This window comes from Triticum urartu, chromosome 2A (assembly GCF_056163025.1).
Source record: "Triticum urartu cultivar PI428250 chromosome 2A, HENAU_Tu73, whole genome shotgun sequence".
Classification (NCBI taxonomy): Eukaryota; Viridiplantae; Streptophyta; class Magnoliopsida; order Poales; family Poaceae; genus Triticum; species Triticum urartu.
The window spans coordinates 70,029,736-70,055,040 of NC_141874.1; positions in this window are offsets into that span (position 1 = coordinate 70,029,736).

Genomic DNA, 25,305 nt, shown 5'->3' on the forward strand with positions numbered 1-25,305 from the left:
TCCCCTGGCGTAAGTTAAGAAACTCACGCTTCTTCATACTCATAGCTCCAGTTGAGAAATGGGCTATACGGAAAGCTTGCTGAAACTGATCCCATGTCACCGTGGCTATAGGGTAGGTGACAGTGTAATTCTCCCATCATGAGGCTGCTGGTCCATCCAACCGATGCGCGGAAAAATGCACCTTCTCAGCATCGGTACATCCTGCAGTGGTTAACTCCCTTCCAATCCTGCGGAGCCAATCATCTGCTACTATGGGCTCGGTGCTACTAGAAAACACCGGCGGCTGCAACCTCAGAAAACGGGCTAAGTTGTCAACTGGTGGTGGTGGTGGATTATTGGTGTTGTTATTGTTGTTGCCTTGGTTCTAAACTAATAACTGTGTCAGGGTATTCTGCTGCTGGATCAACTGAGTGAGCTCCGGTGGGAAAGTAAATCCGGGGTCACGTCTCGGAGGCATCTGATGGGTTTTAGAGGGAAGAGATCAGAACTAGAAAAGGGGTCTAATGAGAAGGCACTACCCATATGCACATGAGACAAACACAAACATTTCACTCAATCAATCAAGCAAGGGCATACAATTGATCTAACTATCATTTACAAAAGTGCTCGAACTACACTACTACTGATGTGGTGGTATACTAGAAATATTCTTCGGTTGAAGACTCCATGATGTCTGCTCTAGCTTCGTCTTCATATTCATCATCGCTATTGTCGGGGTCTGAGTCGGTGTCGTCAATGATAATGTAGTCCTTCGGGCGAATTTCCTTGGGTTCTTCGTCTTCTCCTCCTGGTGCGGGGTCTCCCAGGAATACTCCTAACTTTCTTTCCAGATCGTCATTCTTCTCCAGTAGTACAATGATTTCCTCCTCATAATCTTCACGTGTAGCCTTGAGTTCTTCCTCCAATTCCATGATCCTAGTCATTGCCTTCTTCAGATATATCATTCCTGCGCACATCTAGTTCTTCTAGCGACGAATGTGTTGGTTTAACTCCTGGATGAAAGCTGCAATTGATCTATCCTTCCTGGTGCTGATCATCTCCCATTGCTCATCTCGGCAACCACAAATCTGATAGATAGTATCCTTAAGCTCCTCATGATAAACTTCTCCAATGCGTCCCATGGTGATGTGAGCTGCCATACTCTTTCCTAGACTCCAGGTTGGTGCATCGGAGGAAAATTCTATGGGCTTAGTGACTGGTGTGAATGTCCTTCCTGCAACTTGAACTTGAATCATCCATCGTTCCTCTTCTGGCAGGGTGGCGTTGTATGTCCCAGTGAAGCTTGGTATTCCAATGTTCAGGTACCTAGTGGCTTCCTTCAAGTGTCGTCCAAAAGGTGCTTCTTCATCTGGTTGTGCAAACTTGTTCCTTGAGCCCGCCATCCTAAAGAGTAGAAAATGGAGAGGAGTCAGAAATGAGGATAGAATAGTGATCTAGGGCTTTAGCTTAGTGGTCGTGTCCTACACTCAGCGTGTGCTCTGATACCATCTTGTAGCGACCCGACCTCAAACGGCCAAGTCTCTGTGCTTCAGTGTCATCCCTGGATCGGTAATGCTGACACACACAGTACTCGAGGATTTATAATAGAGTAGCAATCACACACTTATTACATCGAATATCTCAAAAGAGAACTTATTACAGTAAATATGGCTTAAGGCCATCTAATATAATAACAGCAGAAGGCTTGGAAGATAAAGTGAGTCCATCAACTCCAACGGCATAGCTGAGCTGCACGGCATCGACCTAACGAACCTTACTCCTCGTCTGAAAATTCTGCAACATGATACGTTGCAGCCCGAAAACGGGTCAGCACATGGAATATGCTGGCAATATAACATAGTAGAGCAAGAACAAAATAATGCTATCACTACATGCATATTTGGCTGGTGGAAAGCTCTATGGTTACAGTTTTTGCGAAAAGCCAATTTTCCCCCTCAACAAAGGAATAGATTTTATTTAACTATCATGGTAGTTGAAACATCATTGAGAAGGTTCCTCCAACTCAATCCCAATTAAAGTAATTAACAACCCAACAATATTAATTAAGAGTGATGAGATACATAGGATACTCCAAGTACTAGATACTCAAGATTTCCATAACCGGGGACATGGCTAACCATGATTAGTTTATACACTCTACAGAGGTTTGCACACTTTTCCCCACAAGACCCGATCTCCTCCGTTCGATTTCTCGCACTACATGGTGTTTGAGAAACGGATGACCGAGACACGGTCTTTCAGAAGCATTAACCCCTTACTCCGGGCAGACCATACCAAACCTACATCCCACTACCTACTGATCCACCTCTTCGGGAGCTTCACACAACTTACTCAACTATGCTAGAGCCCATAATAGCTTGTGGCTGCACACGGAAGTTTCTAGCATGAAAATATCTCAGTTCCCTTTGAGCCTGGGTGGCGGACCATAGGATTATCACATGGGTACTCCGGGATATCCTAGGACAACACTGGATTCCCCAGGTGCCCAACAAACAATCCACCCAGGTGTGTATTCAAGTTGACACCTTAAGTTAAACCATTAATTAACAATCTCACATCTGTCATGGATTTCACTCACCCAAACCACATCTACGAGCATAGCATAGCAATATAAGCAATATGTAGAAGTAACTCCCAAGGGTTTGAATATAACAGGGCACTAGGTTCTACCTCATCAACTACTTCCCAACCCACATGTTAATCACATCCTAACCATGCAATGTTTGACGATTGGAACTAATGCATAAAAACTGGGTGATAAAGGGGTATGATCAAAGTGTTACTTGCCTTGCTGACGATCCGCAAAACCTAGGGACTCGTAGTAGCACGCTTCGCACTCCGGGTGTTCTATCGCAAACAAACAAAAGCATACATAAGCAATCAAGCAAAGATGCACGGGAAAAACTCAAATAAGAAGAATTGACCAGAAAGTTCAACTTAAGAACTCCGGTTTGCGAAAAGAATCAAATCAAACGGAGCAACGAAACTCAAACTGTGAAAGAAACGAGATCCGTTTGCTAATCTGGACTATGGTCAAATTTTACAGTAGAAAAAACTTGTTCAAGTTGCATAAACAGAAAGAGGGTCTCGAGACGAAGATCTAGGCACTTGAATCGCCTGATTCTGACAAACGAGCGAAAAGATAAACTAAAAAAATCAGATCAAAAATCGCGATCGAAAATAATCGTGGAAAAATCCGAGAAATAGAAAACTGACGAACAGGCAAACGAACGAACGTTCGTTGTCTGTAACTATCGAGCGAAAACAGTTCGTTAAAACGAACATACGGATGAACATCCGCTAAGTAGATGAACCGGGAAGAAAAACGGCGAACCGATCTAAAAAAACGAACTAGGGTTTTTCTTTTCTAAAAAAACCGAAGCGGTTTTAAAAAAAACCGGTGGCGGCAAACAGCGGTGGTACCTCCGGCGAAGCTCCGGCGAGGCGGGGCTGCGGCGGCGAGGCGACGGCGGCGCGGCGCGGCGAGAGACGGCGGCGGCGGCAGAGGCGGCGGGGCGGCTGCGGTGGCGGGGCTGCAGGCGGCGGGGTGGGTGGTGGTGGCGGAGCTCGGGGGGTATTTAAGAGGGGGGGCGGCTTGGAGGAGGGGCCTAGGCGGCGGCGAGGCAAGTCCCGGCCGGAATCCTCGTCCGAGGCGGCGGTGGCTCGGTCTCCTGGAAGGAGACGGCGGCACGGGGGAGTGGGCCGGTGGCTGGGCTTCGGACCGGTTAGCCACTGCGCATTTTTTTTAAAAATCCGCCGAAACTAAAAAAATCCCAGAAAATAAAATAAAATTCTAAAAATGCCAAAACAAATTTTCACCGTCTAAATAAAATATATAGAACGAGATGAACATTTTCTTGGCCCTAAAATGCAACTTTGAAAAACGTGCAATTTCTCTAATGCAAATAAAATTGCAATACAATCCAAATAAAATCAAATATTTGATTTTAATATTTTCCTCCAATATTTCATTTATTTTGGAGAAGTTATATTATCTCCTCTCATATATTTTAATATGAAATATTTTAGGAGAGAAAAATAATTAAAACCAAAATCCTTGTTTCAGTATTTGATAAAACTCAAATACGAAAACTGGGAAATCCCCAACTCTCTCCGAGGGTCCTTGAGTTGCTTAGGATTTCAAGGATAGAGTAACGAAAATGCAATAAAATATGATATGCATGAATGATTTATGTATAACATTCGAAATTGAAAATTTGGGATGTTACGGAAGACCACTTCCAGTGTGATTGAGCCCGTGCAACAGGCCTCTGCACCTGGTATGACACCTTTGAAGGTGGTTTTTGTGGGTTTGATCCTCAAGGGGTCTATACCCATTTTGTGCACCGTATCCTGATAAAGCAGGTTCAGGCTGCTACCACCGTCCATAAGGACTTGAGTGCGGTGGAATCCGTCAATGATAGGATCAAGGACCAATGCGGCAGAACCACCATGACGGTTACTAGTGGGGTGGTCCCTGCGATCAAAAGTGATCGGACATGAAGACCATGGGTTGAACTTTGGGGCAATTGGCTCCATCGCGTAGACGTCCCTGATTGCACGCTTCCGTTCCCGCTTGGGGATATGGATTGCGTATATCATGTTCACCGTTTTCACTTCGGGAGGAGTTTTCTTCTGTCCTCCTATGTTCAGCGGCCGGGGCTCCTCCTCGTCGTCGCTATGCAGCCCCTTTTCCTTGCTTTCGGCATTCAACTTGCTGGCCTGTTTGAACACCCAACATCCTCTGTTGGTGTGGTTGGCTGGCTTATCGGGGGTGCCATGAATTTGACACAAGCGGTCGAGTATGCGGTCCGAACTGGACGGGCCCAGATTGCTTCTTTTGAACGGTTTTTTCCGCTGACCGTTTTTAGAGCCACTGAATCCAGCACTGACTGCCGTGTCTTCGGCATTATCGTTGTTGTTGCGGCGCTTGTATCTGTCGCGACGTGGCTTGCCGTTGCTGTCTCTAGCCTCTGATGTGCCAGGGTTGCTTGCTGTGTTGTTGCTACGGGCCAACCAGCTATCCTCGCCCACGCAGAAGCGGGTCATGAGTGTTGTGAGGGCTGCCATGGACTTTGGCTTCTCTTGGCCGAGATTTCTGGCGAGCCACTCGTCACGGATGTTATGCTTAAAGGCCGCTAGGGCTTCGGCATTCGGACAGTCCATAATTTGGTTCTTTTTGGTTAGGAACCGAGTCCAAAATTTCCTGGCTGACTCTCCGGGTTGTTGGGTTATGTGACTTAAATCATCAGCATCCGGTGGTCGCACATAAGTGCCCTAGAAGTTGTCCAGCAATGCGTTTGCCAGGTTCTCCCAACTTCCGATGGAGTTTGCTGGCAAGCTATTTAGCCAATGTCGAGCTGGTCCTTTGAGTTTTAACAGGAGGTACTTGATGGCGTGTAGATCATCCCCGCGGGCCATGTGAATGTGGAGGAAGAAATCCTCTATCCATACCGCGGGGTCAGTAGTACCATTGTATGATTCAATGTTCACGGGTTTAAACCCTTCTGGGAATTCATGATCCATTACTTCATCAGTGAAGCATAGGGGGTGTGCGGCGCCTCTATGCCGGGCTATGTCATGACGCAGTTCGTACGAGTCTTGTCTGCTGTGTTCGGACCGACCGGATTTGCTTTTGGTATATCCGGCATGACGGTCGTCGTCATGTGTTGGGGGGCGCTGAGGGAGTCCTGGATTAGGGGGTGTTCGGGTAACCGGACTATACCTTCAGCCGGACTCCATGACTATGAAGATACAAGATTGAAGACTTCGTCCCGTGTCCGGATGGGACTTTCCTTGGCGTGGAAGGCAAGCTTGGCGATGCGGATATTCAAGATCTCCTACCATTGTAACCGACTTTGTGTAACCCTAATCCTCTCCGGTGTCTATATAAACCAGAGGGTTTTAGTCTGTAGGACAACTTCATCATACAACAATCATACCATAGGCTAGCTTCTAAGGTTTAGCCTCCTTGATCTCATGGTAGATCTACTCTTGTACTACCCATATCATCAATATTAATCAAGCAGGACGTAGGGTTTTACCTCCATCAAGAGGGCCCGAACCTGGGTAAAACATTGCGTCCCTTGTCTCCTTTTACCATCCGCCTAGACGCATAGTTCGGGACCCCCTACCCGAGATCCGCCGGTTTTGACACCGACATTGGTGCTTTCATTGAGAGTTCCTCTGTGTCGTCGCTTTTAGGCCCGATGGCTCCTTCGATCATCAACAACGATGCAGTCCAGGGTGAGACTTTTCTCCCTGGACAGATCTTCGTCTTCGGCGGCTTCGCACTGCGGGCCAATTCGCTTGGCCACCTTGAGCAGATCGAAAGCTACGCCCCTGGCCATCAGGTCAGGTTTGGAAGCCTAAACTACATGGCTGACCTCCGCGGGGACTTGATCTTCGATGGATTCGAGCCACAACCAAGCGCGCCGCACTGTCTCGATGGGCATGATATAGCTCTGCCGCCGAATAGCGCTTTGGAGGCCGCACACGCATCGGTTCCGACCATTGATTCAGAGCCTACTGCACTGATCGAGGATCAGCGGTTGGACGCTGCCTCAGGGGCTGCGATCTCAGAGGCGATCGAGCCAGCCCCGCACTCCGCATGGCCCGTGACTCCGAGGATCCGGATTCCTCTGCGAACTCCGAGCCCCCCGCGCCCCTGCCGATCGAATCTGATTGGGCGCCGATAATGGAGTTCACTACCGCGGACATCTTTCAGCACTCGCCCTTCGGCGACATCCTAAATTCTCTAAAGTCTCTCTCTTTATCAGGAGAGCCCTCGCCGGACTACGGTCAGCCAGGTTGGGATACGGACGATGAAGAAATTCAAAACCCACCCACCACCCACTTCGTAGCCACTGTCGACGACTTAACCGACATGATTAACTTCGACTCCGAAGACATCGACGGCATGGACGACGATGCAGGAGACGAACAAGAACCAGCACCTGTAGGGCGCTGGAAGGCCACCTCGTCATATGACATATACATGGTGGACACTCCAAAGGAAGGAGATGGCGATGGAACAGCGGGGGACGATACCTCTAAGAAACAGCCCAAGCGCCAGCGTCAGCGGCGCCGCTCTAAATCCCGCCAAAGCAAAAACGGTGATTCCGGCACGGGAGATAATACTACTCCGAATAGCGCCGAAGAACACCCCCTCCGGCAAGATTCAGCATAGGAGGACAGAGAAGCCAGCCCTCATGAGAGGGCGGCGGACAAAGAGGTTGAGGACGATAATTATATGCCTCCCTCCGAAGACGAGGCAAGCCTCGATGACGACGAGTTCGTCGTGCCAGAGGATCTCACCGAACAAGAGCGTTTTAAACGCAGGCTTATGGCCACGGCAAGTAGCCTCAAGAAAAAGCAGCAACAGCTTAGAGCTGATCAGGATTTGCTAGCTGACAGATGGACTGAAGTCCTTGCGGCCGAAGAGCATGAACTCGAACGCCCCTCCAAGAGTTACCCAAAGCGCAGGCTGCTACCCCGACTAGAGGAGGAAGCACCTACGTCACCATCGCATGACATGGCTGACCGGCCACCTCGTGGCCGCGACAGAGAGGCCTCTCAGCCCTCCACTCAAGCCATGCCCCGGCGCCGCGTCAAGCATACTAAGGCACGGGAGAATGCACCCGACCTGCATGACATACTGGAGGACAAGGCAAGGCAAACAAGATCGATCTACGGATCGCGCAGGCGCCCACGGCACGTGACGGTGATCGTCACACTGGATGCAATGAATCCGGCCGGGCCAAACTCAACAGACAAAGCTCCTTCGAGCTGCGTCTTGATATAGCCCAATACAGAGGCGCCGCCCACCCACTTTTCTTCACAGATGAAGTAATGGATCATAAAATCCCCGAGGGCTTCACACCCGTAAACATCGAATCGTATGATGGCACAACAGATCCTGCGGTATGGATCGAGGATTATCTCCTTCATATCCACATGGCCCGCGGTGATGATCTACACGCCATCAAATACCTCCCACTCAAACTTAAGGGACCGGCCCGGCATTGGCTTAACAGCTTGCCAGCAGACTCAATCGGTTCTTGGGAGGACCTGGAAGCCGCATTCCGTGACAACTTCCAGGGCACTTATGTGCGACCACCAGACGCCGATGACCTAAGCCACATAATTCAGCAGCCAGAGGAATCAGCCAGGCAATTCTGGACACGGTTCCTAACAAAGAAAAACAAGATAGTCGACTGTCCAGACGCAGAGGCCTTAGAGGCCTTCAAGCATAATATCCGTGACGAGTGGCTTGCCCGGCACCTGGGACAGGAAAAGCCGAAATCTATGGCAGCCCTCACGACACTCATGACCCGCTTTTGCGTGGGAGAAGACAGCTGGCTAGCTTGCAGCAACAACTTAACCAAGAACCCTGGTAATTCGAATACCAAGGACAAAAGTGATAGGTCGTGTCGGAACAAACAAAAGCGCCGCGTTAACAGTGACACCAACGAGGATACGGCAGTTAATGCCGGATTCCGAGGCTACAAATCCGGTCAACAGAAAAAGCCATTCAAAAGAAATACTCAGGGCCCGTCCAGGTTGGACCGAATACTCGACCTCTTGTGCCAGATACACGGCACCCCCGAAAAGCCAGCCAATCACACCAACAGGGATTGTTGGGTGTTCAAGCAGGCAGGCAAGTTAAGAGACGAAAACAAAGACAAGGGGCTGTATAGCGACGACGAGGAGGAGCCCAGGCCGCCGAACAACAGTGGACAGAAGGGATTTCCCCCGCAAGTGCGGACGGTGAACATGATATATGCAACCCACATCCCCAAGAGGGAGCGGAAGCATGCGTTACGGGACGTATATGCGATGGAGCCAGTCGCCCCAAAGTTCAACCCATGGTCCTCCTGCCCGATCACCTTTGATCGAAGAGACCACCCCACTAGCATCCGTCACGGCGGCTTCGCCACATTGGTTCTAGACCCAATCATTGATGGATTTCATCTCACAAGAGTCCTCATGGACGGCGGCAGCAGCCTGAACCTGCTTTACCAGGATACAGTGCAAAAAATGGGCATAGATCCCTCGAGGATCAAGCCCACCAAAACGACCTTTAAAGGAGTCATACCAGGTGTAGAAGCCAACTGTACAGGCTCAGTTACACTGGAAGTGGTCTTCGGATCTCCGGATAACTTCCGAAGCGAGGAGTTAATCTTCGACATAGTCCCGTTCCGTAGTGGCTATCACGCACTGCTCGGGCGAACCGCATTCGCAAAATTCAACGCGGTACCACACTATGCATACCTTAAGCTCAAGATGCCAGGCCCTAGAGGAGTAATCACGATCAATGGCAACACTGAGCGCTCCCTCCGAACGGAGGAGCACATGGCAGTGCTCGCAGCAGAAGTACAAAGCAGCCTCTCTAGGCAGTTCTCCAGTTCGGCCTTCAAAAAGCCGGACACTGTCAAGCGCGCCCGGAGTACCCTACAACAAGACCGCCTGGCACGTTCTGAGCTAGCGTAGCAATGCGGCCCCAACCCTAGCCCTCGCGATATAGCGAAACCAGTGCTTCGCGTACATAACTACGCTCTTGAAATACCATGGGCACAGGGGAAGGGGCACTATCACGGCACGCCCGAAATACGGCTTAAACGGCACCAGGGGCTGCCGGATTCCTTTTTTTCTTCTTCTTTTTTCTCTTACTCTCAGGACTCCATACTTCGGACGACCCGTTCGGCAATTCAACTGCCGCACAAATGATGCAAGATCCAGGAAAGCAGACAAGCCACGCCGCATTATGGAACTCCCAGGTGGTCTCTATTGCGAGCAGTATACCTGTTTTTTAATACAATTCCGCGGCCTGCCCCTGGCCAGGACATGTTAAATAGTCCAATTTCTTTTGCTTATTGCACTATTTGTATCGTTCCGCCTTCATAGCAGCCTTTCTATAAACAATGCATAGCTCTTTGTCTATTTTTTGCATTATCCTATTTTTATATATATGTTTATTAATAACATATTGCATCCGTACACTGTGGTACGGCAAAAATACGCCAGGGGCTTCAGTACCCATCAATATGGCGTGAGAAGTCCGTACACTTTCACAAGTCCGGCACCCCGAACTTATAGCACTATATGCATCGGCTCTGAATCATGATTTGGGTCAATAGTTGGGTTTGCCCGGCTCCTATATTTTGGTGTCTTACGTTCCGCTATATCGGCTAAGGTAGCACTAGGAGAACTACTGCGATTGTGCCCCAGTTGAGCTGGGCTGAGCACCTCAGTAGAGAAAGCTAAAACCGACTGTCATGATGAGGCGAGAGACCGGTCGCTGTTCGAGAGGTTTTTCGAGTCCTTAAAGACTTATGCCGCTTCGAGCGAGGAACCGGCTTTTTCCGGCCAAGGCGTGGATAGCGCCCCGAACTCGGTCTTCCGAATACTAGGGGCTTCGCCGAAATTTAAAATTATAGAGTTCTATGGCTAAGTGAGAGTGTTCAAGCATTATAGTCCGATTGCCTTGTTCGTTGTGCTGTGCGCCTCCCTCGACGGACCCAATCATGGGAAAAAGAGCGGTCAGGTTTATCCCGAACACCCCAGCACTAGTGGCATGGGGGCAGAAGCCGACGACTGGCCATCTCTCAATTTTTTGATAAACGGCCGCACAGAAAGTAATATTTTCAATTCAACAAGCATTGCTTAGCGCATATGAACAAGTTTTCAGCGCACAGGATAACACGAGCGAGTTCATTCAAAAATTACATCCTTGGTACATTCATCCGCCATAAGGCGGGCACCAGCCAGAACATCCTTGTAATAGTTCTCGGGCTTGCGATGCTCCTTCCCGGCGGCGGCTCGTCCCTCACAAGCTTCTCACCGTCCAGCTTACCCCAGTGCACCTTTGCACGGGCAAGGGCCCTACGGGCACCTTCGATGCAGATGGAATTCTTGATGACCTCGAGCCTTGGACAAGCCTCCACCAGCCGCCGCACCAGTCCGAAGTAGCTCCCAGGCAGGGCCTCTCCAGGCCACAGCCGAACTACGAAGCCCTTCAGGGCCTGTTCGGCCGCCTTGTGGAGCTCGACCAGCTGCTTCAGCTGGTCGCTCAAGGACACAGGGTGTCCGGCCTCAGTGTACTAAGACCAGAACACCTTCTCCGTCGAGCTGCCTTCCTCGGCTCGGTAGAATGCGGTGGCATCGGATACGCTGCGGGGAAGATCTGCAAATGCCCTTGGAGAGCTCCGGATTCGGGTAAGTAACAAGTAGTTTACTTTTATATGTCTGCTTTGCATAGAGAATGCCTTACCCGCCGCTATCTTTTTCACCGCATCCAATTCCTGGAGGGCCTTCTGGGCTTTGGCCTTGGCAGATTTGGCAGTTTTAAGGGCCGCAGCAAGCTCGGACGCTCGCATCTTCGAGTCGAGCTCCAAACTCTCATGTTTTTTCATGAGAGCCTGAAGCTCTTGTTGCACCTCGCCGACCTGCGCCTCAAATTTCTCCCGCTCGGTGTGCTCCGTGGCCGCTTTCTTCTCGGCCTCGGACAGCGCCTGCTTGAGGGTCGCCACCTCAGTTGTGGCCCCTACAATAAGCAGTGTACTCCTGTCATTTTTTGCAATTGCGTCTTCTTATAGGCATTTTTTTCTTCTATAAGGTATCTCTTACCTTCTTTCTCCTCGAGCTGCCGTTTGGCAAGGCCGAGCTCTTGCTCGGTCCTCTCGAGGCCCTGCTTCAGGGCACCGACCTCCGCAGTCAGTGCGGCGGTGGCCAGTAGCGAAGCCTGCATACGTATATTGACTCCATTTAGTTAGACTCCTGTGATATTTAATAGATCCTCTATTCAGCTTTTCTTTCCGAACGCCAAATAGAGCATCAGGGGCTACTGTCTATGCGGTAATATTTTTACATATTTTTTACTTACCTCGAAGCCTGTTAGAAGGCTAGCACAAGCTTCAGTCAGTCCGCTTTTGGCGGACCGAACCTTCTGGACCACCGTACTCATGATGGTACGGTGCTCCTTGTCGATGGAGGCGCCCTTAAGCACCTCCAGCAGATTGTTCGGCGCCTCCGGTTGGACGGAGGACGCACGCTCAGGAGGCTTGCTCCTCTTGGCAGGAGTTCGCCTGCTGCGGTCCGGAACTGTTGATGATTCCGCCGCGGTGTCCGGCTTAAAGCCGGACATGGAACCCTGGGGGGTCTTGTCCCCTTTACTCCTGGAGTCCGGGAGGTCGCCTCGCGGTTCCTCCTGGACCACCTCCTCCTGCCCCGGAGCTTGTCGCGACGCCACTTCAGCGTCATCCGCAGCACAGGGGGAGGGAGCAGGCGGAACTGAATTCACGTCCGATGAATCCAGGGAGCCGCTCGACGACTCATCGAGCCCGTCCTTGGGCGAGCTGCATGATTATATTCGACATTAGGGAAAGCTGTGCAACAAAAGGAATATCATGAGTTACTCTGGTATCCGAACACTTACGATTTTGCCGGACGCTTGGCCCTGTCCGGCCACTCCTCTTCGTCCTCGTCGGCGTCGGGGGCGTAGTCCGGCGGAGGGGTTTTCCTCTTCTTGGACCCCTCGGCCTCCCCTACTAGGGCGGCCCTCATCTTCTTTCCTCCCCCCGCTGGAGGGGGAGAGGTTTCTTCTTCCTCCTCCTCGTCTTCACGGGAGGAGTGCGTCTCAGACTCGTCGGATGACGAGTCTGACACCACCATATGCCGGGAACTCTTTCGAGTCCCCATGGCCTTCTTCTTCTTGGCCTTCTTCTCCGGCACCACATAAGGTGCCGGAACCAGCAGCTTCACTAGGAGAGCAGGGGCTGGGTCTTCGGGCAAGGGAGCCGGACAGTTAATCAGTCCGGACTTCGCCTGCCAAGCCTGTCAAAGGTGAGGGAGTTTAGATCCCGCATAGAGTCAAACTATGAAAAAACTTAACATCCTGTAAAAGATGAAAATATCTTACCTCGCCAGCAGGACGCTGTGAGCTGAATCCGCGGTCTTCGAAGGCGGATGTGGGAGCCTCGGCACCTTTGGTTAGCCCCTTCCAGGCATCTTCGTACGTCGTGTCGAAGAGCCTGTTCAGAGTTCGGTGCTACGCCGGGTTGAACTCCCACAAATTGAAGTCCCGTTCTTGACACGGAAGGATCTGGCGGACGAGCATGACCTGGACTACGTTGACAAGCTTGATCTGCTTGTTCACCAGGGACTGGATGCATTTTTGCAGTCCGGTCACCTCTTCTTCGTCGCCCCATGACAAGCCCGTCTCCTTCCAGGATGTGAGCCGCGTAGGGGGTCCGGATCGGAATTTAGGGGCTGCGATCCACTTCGGATCGCGTGGCTCAATGATGTAAAACCACCCTGACTGCCACCCCTTCAAGGTCTCCACAAAGGAGCCCTCGAGCCATAGGACGTTGGCTATTTTTCCCGCCATGGCACCTCCGCACTCCGCCTGGTTGCCGCGCACCACCTTTGGCTTGACATTGAAGGTCTTGAGCCAGAGGCCGAAATGGGGGCGGACACAGAGGAAAGCCTCGCACACGACGATAAACACCAAGATATTGAGGATGAAGTTCGGGGCCAGATCGTGGAAATCTAGGCCATAGTAGAACATGAGCCCGTGGACAAATGGGTGGAGAGGAAAACCCATTCCGCGGAGGAAGTGGGGAAGAAATACTACCCTCTCATGGGGCCTTGGGGTGGGGAGAAGCTGCCCCTCCTCAGGAAGCCGGTGCGCGATGTCTTTGGACAAGTATCCGGCCTTCCTTAGCCTTTTGACATGGCCCTCCGTGACGAAGGAGACCATCCACTTGCCTCCCGCTCCGGACATTGTTGGAGAAGGTTGAGGTAGGAAGTGCGGGCTTGGGCGCTGGAGCTCGGGTCCGCAGAAGATGGATAGGAAAAGGAGGAAGAAGGCGTAGGTAAAAAGGTGGATCCTTATCCCCTTATATGGGCGGATGCGACTATGCGTCCCCACCAGCCTAGTAAAACTCGCTTGCCTCTCAAGCGCCGTGATAAATGGCGCGGTTGGGTTACCCACGTCCGTATTGATGAGAATCCCATAAATGGGGGACACGATCTCTGCTTTGACAAGACGTGCCAAGGAAACCGCCTCGCAAAACACGCTGAGGTGGAAAAGTGAAAACGATTCGAATAAAGGCTTGGCCGTAGTGTGGTGTCACGCTGCGGAATATGTCAGCAGATTAGATTTGTGTTAATATTATTCTCTCTGTGGCAATAGGTGGAAACATATTTTGCAGAGCCAGACACTACTCTTGGTGTTTACAAACTTTTATGAAGAATTTGGAGGAGGAACCCGCCTTGCATGCCGAAGACAATCTGCGCGCCGGACTCGTCGTCATTGAAGCCTGGTTCAAGGGCTACTGAAGGAGTCCTGGATTAGGGGGTGTTCGGGTAGCCGGACTATACCTTCAGCCGGACTCCAGGACTATGAAGATACAAGATTGAAGACTTCGTCCGTGTCCGGATGGGACTTTCCTTGGCGTGGAAGGCAAGCTTGGCGATGCGGATATTCAAGATCTCCTACCATTGTAACCGACTTTGTGTAACCCTAATCCTCTCCGGTGTCTATATAAACTGGAGGGTTTTAGTCCGTAGGACAACTTCATCATACAACAATCATACCATAGGCTAGCTTCTAGGGTTTAGCCTCCTTGATCTCGTGGTAGATCTACTCTTGTACTACCCATATCATCAATACTAATCAAGCAGGACGTAGGGTTTTACCTCCATCAAGAGGGCCCGAACCTGGGTAAAACATTGTGTCCCTTGTCTCCTGTTACCATCCGCCTAGACGCACAGTTCGGGACCCCCTACCCGAGATCCGCCGGTTTTGACACCGACAGGCGCCCTCGTGATCCGAAGATTGATCTTTTGTGTCCTGCTTTGTTTTCCAATACATCTCGCAGGTCCTATGTGTTACCCCAGGGCTTGCTGTTTTTGTTTGACTGGCGACGGGGTGCGGGTTGGACTTCGGGCTTATATGCCACTTTGTCCCAGCCACAAGGTGGCCGGTCTGCCGCATCATACGCTGGAAGCGCACGCCTTAATGCTTCCTCTTCGAGTTGGGGTAGCAACCTGCGCTTTGGGAAACTTTTGATTGGGCACTCGAGTTCGTGTTCCTCGGCTGCCAGGACCTCGGTCCATCTATCTGCTAGCAGATCTTGCTCAGCTTGAAGCTGTTGTTGATTTTTCTTCAGGCTTTTTGCTGTGGCAATAAACCGGCGCTTGAAGCGCTCCTGTTCGACGGGATCCTCAGGCACGATAAATTCTTCGTTGCCAAGGCTCACCTCATCTTCGGAGAGAGGCGTGTAATTGTCATCCTATGATTCTCCGTCTACTGCATGTTCCTTAGGGCTGGCTTGCCCATCCTCCTGCTCAAAGCCTGGCTGGAGGGGATTGTCTTTGTCTTCGGCACTATTTGCGGCGTTATTGTCTCCTGTGCCGGTATCGCTGTTTTTGCTATGGCGAGGCTTAGGGCAGCGCCGATGATGCCGGTTCTTGGATCTCTTGTGGGGGGATTATCCTCTGTTGCCTTATTGCCATCGCTTTCGTTGGGGGTGTCCACCATGTATATATTATACGATGAGGTGGCAGTCCAGCGCCCTGTGGGCGGTGGTTCCTGTTCATCTCCCTCATCGTCATCCATATTGTTGATGTCTTCGGAGTCGAAGTCGAGCATGTCGGTTAGGTCGTCGACAGTGGCTACTAAGTGGTTGGTGGGTGGGGAACGAATTTCTTCACCGTCCGCTTCCCACTCGAGCCGGACATAGTTCGGCCAAGGGTCTCCTGACAAGGAGAGAGACCGTAATGAGTTTAGCACGTCTCCTAGGGGCGAGTGCTGAAAGATATCCGCGAAGGTGAACTCCATGATCGGTGCCCAACCAGATTCGATGGGCACGGACGCGAGCGGTTCGGAGTCTGTGGCTGAGGACGAATCCGAGTGTCCGGCAACACAGGTCTCATAGGAGGTGAAGTCAGTATTCGGCTCTATCGCCGCTGAGTGTGCGGCCACCATGGCAGGGTCCATCCACTCGTCCTCGGACGGCGCGATCTGTTCCGGATTGAGGGCCGGTGTAGTTACAGCTGTGATCTCCCGAACACTGTCCGGCGGCAGAGCTAAATCATGCTCATCATGACTGTGCGGCGCACCTGACATGGGTTCGAATCCGTCGAAGATCAAGTCTCCGTGGATATCGGCGGTATAGTTCAAGCTTCCAAACCTGACCTGATGGCCAGGGGCGTAGCTCTCAATCTGCTCCAGATGGCCAAGCGAGTTCGCCCGCGGTACCAAGCCGCCGAATACGAAGATCTGTCCGGGGAGGAAAACCTCACCCTGGATCACATTGTTGCCGATGATCGAAGGAGCCATCAAGCCTTGATTGTGACAGCGCAGTGGAACTCTCAATGAAAGCACCAATGTCGGTGTCAAAACCGGCGGATCTCGGGTAGGGGGTCCCGAACTGTGCGTCTAAGGCGGATGGTAACAGGAGGCGGGGGACATAATGTTTACCCAGGTTCGGGCCCTCTCGATGGAGGTAATACCCTACTTCCTGCTTGATTGATCTTGATGATATGAGTATTACAAGAGTTGATCTACCATGAGATCGGAGAGGCTAAACCCTAGAAGCTAGCCTATGGTATGATTGTTGTTGTCCTACAGACTAAACCCTCCGGTTTATATAGACACCGGAGGGGGCTAGGGTTACACAGAGTCGGTTACAACGGAGGAGATCTACATATCCGAATCGCCAAGCTTGCCTTCCACGCAAAGGAGAGTCCCGTCGGACATGGGACGAAGTCTTCAATCTTGTATCTTCATAGTCCAACAGTCCGGCCAAGGGATATAGTCCGGCTGTCCGAGGACCCCCTAATCCAGGACTCCCTCAAGGCGCGCCTACCCCCTGGGTGCGCCCCCTACCTCGTGGAAGCTTTGCGGACTTCCAGACTTGTACTCCAAGTCTCCTGGGTTGCATTTGTTCCAAGAAAGATCCTCGCGAAGGTTTCGTTCCGTTTGATATTCCTTTTCTACGAAACACTAAAATAGGCAAAAAACAAAAATTTGCATTGGGCCTTCGGATAATAGGTTAGTCCCAAAAAGAATATGAAAGTGCATATTAAAGCCCATTAAACGTCCAAAACAGATAATATAATAGCATGGAACAATCAAAAATTATAGATACGTTGGAGACGTATCACCTGCAAAGAGTCGGGTCGTCGCATGATGACATCAACTCGGGTGTGTGTACATGCCTCGTCGAGGATTTTCAACCGTTGTCCCCACATCCGCTGGCCGGTGCATGATGGACTAGCATGTCGCTCTTCTTGGCACACTATTTTCGGTCGTTTCATCGTTGGACCTGAATCGGGTTTACCTTGTGATCTTCTCATCCTCACACCCTTGGGTGTCCCATCTAAATCGGCATGTGCCGAAACCGAGGTGAGGCAGAGCGTGCCTCCTTGTCACGAGATGAACGAAATCCAATCACAAACTATCAACGCAGAGCGGTTTCATAAACTAATCACACCTAAGCATTGCACCCAGACCCAAGTGGGAAAGCAAGCGGTGACTTGGTGATTCACTTTAGTTATTTGGTAATGGGTAGCATAAAGGTTCCGTGCCTCTTTCCTAGAAATAGGAGTTATCGAACCCACGAAAGGACGTGCACTACAATAAGGTTTTTAGCAAGCTTTTGCAAGTGTAATTAATTCCAATTTTTTGTAACCGGATCATAACACCTATGAGTGTAAACAAGAGAATTAAAACATGCATGGTTATGATGACTTGATTGTACAACCATATACTTGTTGACCAAGATGATCATGATATTAATTTGTGTTCTCGAAGACACCCATCAAGGTGTGCTTGCAACAAGGTGAAGTGGGGGTGTCCAAATTACATCTTGACTGACACGCGTCCTGCATCAAGAGTCAGTTGTCCAACCGTAGGCGCTATGCGTCGCGTGGCGTTGCCTCGGTTATTAATAATAATTCAGACAAAAGCATTGGGCGTTTAATGACTACACATCATGTATCCCCAAGGATTGGCTTTACGTTACCGTACTAAACCTTTTTGTCACTGGTGTTTAGAATAGCATTCCATGTCCTCACTGCTCCTAGACATCTCCTTGACAGAAATCGTGATCCTGGGTACTTGCAGGGCCGAAGACCGATAAAAAGACAAGCGACAACTACGATGCAATTTTACTTCACACATACATGACGTTAATTCAAAGCCATTCCATCAACACCTCATACAAATACATAGGGTTGCAAGGCCATGTCTCCACCCACTGCCTTACCGAATTACTCACACGTGATGATCGGATCGCGCGCAGAAATCATTAAAGGAGACTAAATATGAATGCTTTATTAATAATATGTCTTACAATGATTGCCAAATGTAATACACGATCACAAGTATGGCTAACTTGGAGGTGGATTTTTGTGGTGATGGTGGTGGCTATGGAGATTAGATGAGAAATGACAACGGCTAGGGTTTGTGAATGGCTTCTGGTGTGCAGATGTAGCGACCAGACCTCAGACGGTCCAATCTCTGTGCTCAGGTGTCATCCCTGGATCAGTAATGCTGACACCACACAGTACTTGAAGGATTTATAATAGAGTAGCAATCACACACTTATTACATCGAGTGTCTCAAAAGAGAACTTATTACAATAAATATGGCTTAAGGCCATCTAATGACGATAACAGCGGAAGGCTTGGAAGATAAGCGAGTCCATCAACTCCAACGGCATCACTGAGTATAGAACCACGGCCTAAAACTCCTTAATCACCGTCTGAAAAGTCTGCAACATTAATGTTGCAGCCTGAAACGGGTCAGCACATGGAATATGCTGGCAAAGTAACACATAGAGAGTAATGGAATGAAACAGGCTATTCTATATGCATATTTGGCTGGTGGAAAGCTCTATGGTTACAGTTTTGCGTAAAGCCAATTTTTCGTACTGCAAAGGAATAAATTTTATTTAACTATCATGGTGGTTGTTAAACATTGAGAATGGTTGACAGCATTCTCAATCCCAATTAAGCATCATCATTAAACAAAACCCAACAAAATTAATTTTAGAGTAACATGTTGAGATTCACATGATAATCCAGGTACTAGATACTCAAGATGTCCATAACCGGGGACACGGCTAACCATGATTAGTTTATACACTCTGGACAGGTTTGCGCACTTTTCCCCACAAGACTCGATCTCCTCCGTTGGATTTCTCGCACTACATGGTGTTTGAGAAACGGATGACCGAGACATAGTCTTTCAAAAGCGCTAGCACCTTACGAACGGGTAGACCGTACCAACCTACTATTGGAAATATGACCTAGAGGCAATAATAAATTGGTTATTATTATATTTCCTTGTTCATGATAATCGTTTATTATCCATGCTAGAATTGTATTGATAGGGAACTCAGATACATGTGTGGATACATAGACAACACCATGTCCCTAGTAAGCCTCTAGTTGACTCGCTCGTTGATCAATAGATGGTTATGGTTTCCTGACCATGGACATTGGATGTCATTGATAACGGGATCACATCATTAGGAGAATGATGTGATGGACAAGACCCAATCCTAAGCCTAGCACAAGATCGTGTAGTTCGTATGCTAAAGCTTTTCTAATGTCAAGTATCATTTCCTTAGACCATGAGATTGTGCAACTCCCGGATACCGTAGGAGTGCTTTGGGTGTGCCAAACGTCACAACGTAACTGGGTGGCTATAAAGGTGCACTACGGGTATCTCCGAAAGTGTCTGTTGGGTTGGCACGAATCGAGACTGGGATTTGTCACTCCGTGTAACGGAGAGGTATCTCTGGGCCCACTCGGTAGGACATCATCATAATGTGCACAATGTGACCAAGGAGTTGATCATGGGATGATGTGTTACAGAACGAGTAAAGAGACTTGCCGGTAACGAGATTGAACAAGGTATCGGGATACCAGCGATCAAATCTCGGGCAAGTATCGTACCGATAGACGAAGGGAATTGTATACGGGATTGATTGAATCCTTGACATCGTGGTTCATCCGATGAGATCATCGTGGAGCATGTGGGAGCCAACATGGGTATCCAGATCCTACTGTTGGCTATTGACGTGAGAGTTGTCTTGGCCATGTCTGCATGACTCCCGAGCCCGTAGGGTCTACACACTTAAGGTTCAATGACGCTAGGGTTATAGGGAAAGTATGTACGCGGTTACTGAATGTTGTTCAGAGTCCCAGATGAGATCCCGGACGTCACGAGGAGTTCCGGAATGGTCCGGAGGTAAAGATTGATATATAGGAAGTATGGTTTTGGCCACCGGAAGTGTTCCGAGCATCACTGGTAGTGTACCGGGACCACCGGAGGGGTCCAGGGGTCCACCGGGAGGGGCCACGGGCCCCGGAGGCATACATGGGCCTATAGTGGGAAGGGACCAGCCCCTAGGTGGGTTGGGGCGCCTCCCACCAAGGCCCAAGGCGCCTCCAAGAGGGGAGGGGGCAAACCCTAGGGCAGATGGGCCCTAAGGCCCACCCCAGGTGCGCCTCCCCCTCTCCCCCTTGTGGCCGCCACCCTAGATGGGATCAGGGGCTGTCGCACCCCTTGGGGTGGGAACCCTAGAAGGGGCGCAGCCCCCTCCCCTCCCCCTATATATACTTGAGGTATGGGGGCTGCCCAACACACGATTTGATCTCTCTCTTGGCGCATCCCTACCTCTCTCCCTCCTCGTCTCTCGTAGTGCTTGGCGAAGCCCTGCTGGAGTCCCGCGCTCCTCCTCCACCACCACGCCGTCGTGCTGCTGCTGGACGGAGTCTTCCCCAACCTCTCCTTCTCCCCTTACTGGATCAAGGCGTGGGAGACGTCACCAGGCTGCACGTGTGTTGAACGCGGAGGCGCCGTTGTTTGGCGCTTAGATCGGAATCAACCACGATCTGAATTGCTGCGAGTACGACTCCTTCATCCGCGTTCTTGCAACGCTTCCACTTTGTGATCTACAAGGGTATGTAGATGCACTCTCCTTCCCCTCGTTGCTAGATTACTTCATAGATTGATCTTGGTGATGCGTAGAAAATTTTAAATTTCTGCTTTGATCCGCAACAGTGGCATCATGAGCTAGGTCTATGCGTAGTTTCTATGCACGAGTAGAACACAAGTTGTTGTGGGAGTCTATTTTGCCAATTTACTTGTTGTTACTAGTCTTATCTTGATTCGGTGGCATCGTAGGATGAAGCGGCCCGGACCGACCTTACACGTACGCTTATGTGAGACTGATTCCACCGACTGACATGCACTAGTTGCATAAGGTGGCCAGCGGGTGTCTGTCTCTCCCACTTTAGTCGGATTGGATTCGATGAAAAGGGTCCTTATGAAGGGTAAATATAAATTGGCATATCACGTTGTGGTTTTGGCGTAGGTAAGAAACGTTCTTGCTAGAAACCTATAGCAGCCACGTAAAACTTGCAACAACAATTAGAGGACGTCTAACTTGTTTTTGCAGCATATGCCTTGTGATGTGATATGGCCAAAAGGATGTGATGAATGATATATGTGATGTATGAGATTGATCATGTTCTTGTAATAGGAATCACGACTTGCATGTCGATGAGTATGACAACCGGCAGGAGCCATAGGAGTTGTCTTAATTTATTTATGACCTGCGTGTCAACTTAAACGTCATGTAATTACTTTACTTTATTGCTAAAGTGTTAGCCATAGTAGTAGAAGTAATAGATGATGAGACAACTTCTAGAAGACACGATGATGGAGATCATGGTGTCATGCCGGTGACAATGATGATCATGGAGCCCCAAAGATGGAGATCAAAAGGAGCAAATGATATTGGCCATATCATGTCACTATTTGATTGCATGTGATGTTTATCATGTTTTACATCTTATTTTCTTAGAATGACGGTAGCTTAAATAAGATGATCCCTCGTAATAATTTCAAGAAAGTGTTCCCCCTAACTGTGCATCGTTGCGAAGGTTCGTTGTTTTGAAGCACCACGTGATGATCGGGTGTGATAGATTCTAACGTTCGAATACAACGGGTGTAAGCCAGATTTACACACGTAATACACTTAGGTTGACTTGACGTGCCTAGCATGTACAGACATGGCCTCAGAACACAGAAGACCGAAAGGTCGAGCATGAGTCGTATAGAAGATACGATCAACATGAAGATGTTCACCGATGTTGACTAGTCCGTCTCACGTGATGATCGGACACGGCCTAGTTGACTCGGATCATGTTTCACTTAGATGACTAGAGGGATGTCTATCTGAGTGGGAGTTCATTAAATAATTTGATTAGATGAACTTAATTATCATGAACATAGTCTAAATTGTCTTTGCAAATATGTTGTAGATAAATAGCTCACGTTGTAGCTCCCTGTTTCAATACATTCCTAGAGAAAGACCAAGTTGAAAGATATTGTAAGCAATGATGCGGACTGGGTCCGTAGTCTGAGGAGTGTCCTCATTGCTACACAGAAGGTTTACGTCTTTGATGCACCGCTCGATGTGCAAACCCCTACAACATCGTCTGTGGATGTTGTGAACACCTGACAAACACATCCTGATGACTACTTGATAGTTTAGTGCACCATACTTTACGGCTTAGAATCGGGATTCCAATGACATTTTGAACGCCATAAGACATATGAGATGTTCCAAGAGCTGAAATTGGGATTTCAGGCTCATGTCCGTGTTGAGAGGTATGAGACCTCTGACAAGTTCTTTTGCCAACAAGATAGAGGAGAAAAGCTCAGCTAGTGAGCATGTGCTTAGAATGTCTGGGTGCTACAATCACTTGAATCGGGTGGGAGTTAAACTTCCAGATAAGATAGTGATTGATAGAGTTCTCTAGCCACTATCACTAATCTACTAGATCTTCATGATGAACTATGACATGCAAGGGGTGGAGTTGATCCTGGAGCTGTTCGCGGTGCTTAAGACCACAAAAGGTAGAAATCAAGAAGGAGCATCAAGTGTTGATGGTTTAACAAAACCACTGGTTTCAAGAAGGGCAAGGGCTAGAAGGGAAACTTCATGGATGGCAAACCAGTTGCCGCTCCAGTGAAGGAACCCAAGGTTGAACCCAAACCCGAGACTAAGTGCTTCTATTGTAAGGGGAACGGTCACTGGTAGCGGAATTACCCCAAATGCATGGTAGATAAGAAGGCTGGCAACTTCAACAAAGTATATACATGTTATTAATGTGTACCTCACTAGTACTCCTAGTAGCACCTGGGTATTGGATACCGGTTCAGTTGCTATTATTGGTGACTTGAAGCAAAAGCTACGGACTAAACGGAGACTGGCTAAGGGCGAGGTGACGATGTGTGTTGGAAGTGTTTCCAAAGTTGATGAGATCACCATCGCACGCTCCATCTGCCTTCGGGATTAGTATTGTACCTAGATAAATGTTATCAGGTGTCTACGTTGAGCATGAATATGATTAGATCATGCTCATTGCAATACGGTTATTCATTTAAGTTAGAGAATAATGGTTATTCTGTTTAAATGAATAATACCTTTCACGGTCATGCACCCTATGTGAACGGTTCAGTGAATCTCGGTCGTGGTAATACACATGTTCACGCCAAAAGATGTAGATAGTACCACTTTCTTGTGGCACTGCCGCTTAGGTCATGTTGGCGTAAGATGCATGAAGAAACTCCGTGTCGATGGATGTTTGGAGTCACTTGATTTTGAATCGCTTGACACATGCGAGCCATGCCTCATGGGCAGGATGACTAAGACCCCGTTTTCAGGTACAATGAAACGGGCAAGTGACTTGTTGGAAATCATACATGCTGATGCGTGTGATCCAATGAGAATTGAAGCGTGCGGTGGATATCGCTATTTTCTCATCTTCACTGACGATTTTAGTAGATATAGGTATATTTACTTAATGAAGCACAAGTCTAAAACATTTGAAAAGTTCAAGCGGTTTCAGAGTGAAGTTAAGAACCATCATAAGACATTGTGAGTTTGGCAATCACTTAAGACATTGTGGAATTGTTTCACAGTTCAAGCCACCTGGAACACCACAGGGTAATGGTGTGTCCGGACGTCGTAATCGAACCTTATGAGATATGGTGCGGTCTATGATGTCTCTTAACGATCTACCGTTTTCATTTTGAGGATATGCGTTAGAGACAGCTGCATTCACTTTAGATAGGACACCATCTAAGTCTGTTGAGACGACGTCGTATGAATATGGTTTGCAAGAAACCAAAATTGTCGTTTCTTAATGTTTGGGGCTGCGATGCTTAAGGCTTCAGCCGGAGAAGCTCAAACCCAAAAGCGGACAAACACATCTTCATAGGATACCCAAAGGTGACAGTTGGGTATACCTTCTATCTCAGATCCGAGGGCAAATTGTTTGTCGCTAAGAAAGGGTCCTTTCTCGAGAAGGAGTTTCTCTTGAAAGAATTGAGTGGGAGGAAGATAGAACTTGATGAGGTTGTCGAACCTTTACTTCAACCAGAGAGTGATGCAACACAAAAAGATGTTTTCTGTGGCGCCTACGTCTGTTGAAGAGGAAGTTAATGATAGTGATCATGAAGCTTCGGATCAAGTTGCTATCAAACCTCATAGGTCGACAAGGATATGTACTACTCCTGAGTGGTACGGTAATCCTGTCTTAGATATCATGTTGTTGGACAACAATGAACCTACGAGTTATGGAGAAGCAATGGTGGGCCCGTATTCCGACAAATGGTTAGAAGCCATGAAATCCGAGATAGGATCCATGTATCAGAACAAAGTATGGACTTTGGTGGACTTGCCCGATGATCGGCAAGCCATTGAGATAAATGGATCTTTAAGAAGAAGACGGACGTGGGCGGTAATGTTACCGTCTATGAAGCTCGACTTGTGGGAAAGAGTCTTTTCAAAAGTTCAAGGAGTTGACTATGATGAGAATTTCTCACCCGTAGCGATGCTTAAGTCCGTCGGAATCATGTTAGCATTAGCTGTATTTTTCGATTATGAAATCTGACAGATGGATGTCAAAAACAAGTTTTCTTACCAGTTTTCGTAAGAAAGAGTTGTATGTGATACAATCAAAGTTTTGCCGATCCTAAGGATGCTAAAAGGTATGCTGGCTCCAGCGATCCTTCTATGGACTAGAGCAAGCATCTCGAAGTCAGAATATATGCTTTGATGGAGTGATCAAAGCTTTTAGGTTTATACAATGTTTGCTAGAAACTTGTATTTACAAGAAAGTGAGTGGGAGCACTACAACATTTCTGATAAGTATATGTGGATGACATATTGTTGATTCGAAATAATGTAAATTTCTGGAGAGCATAAACGG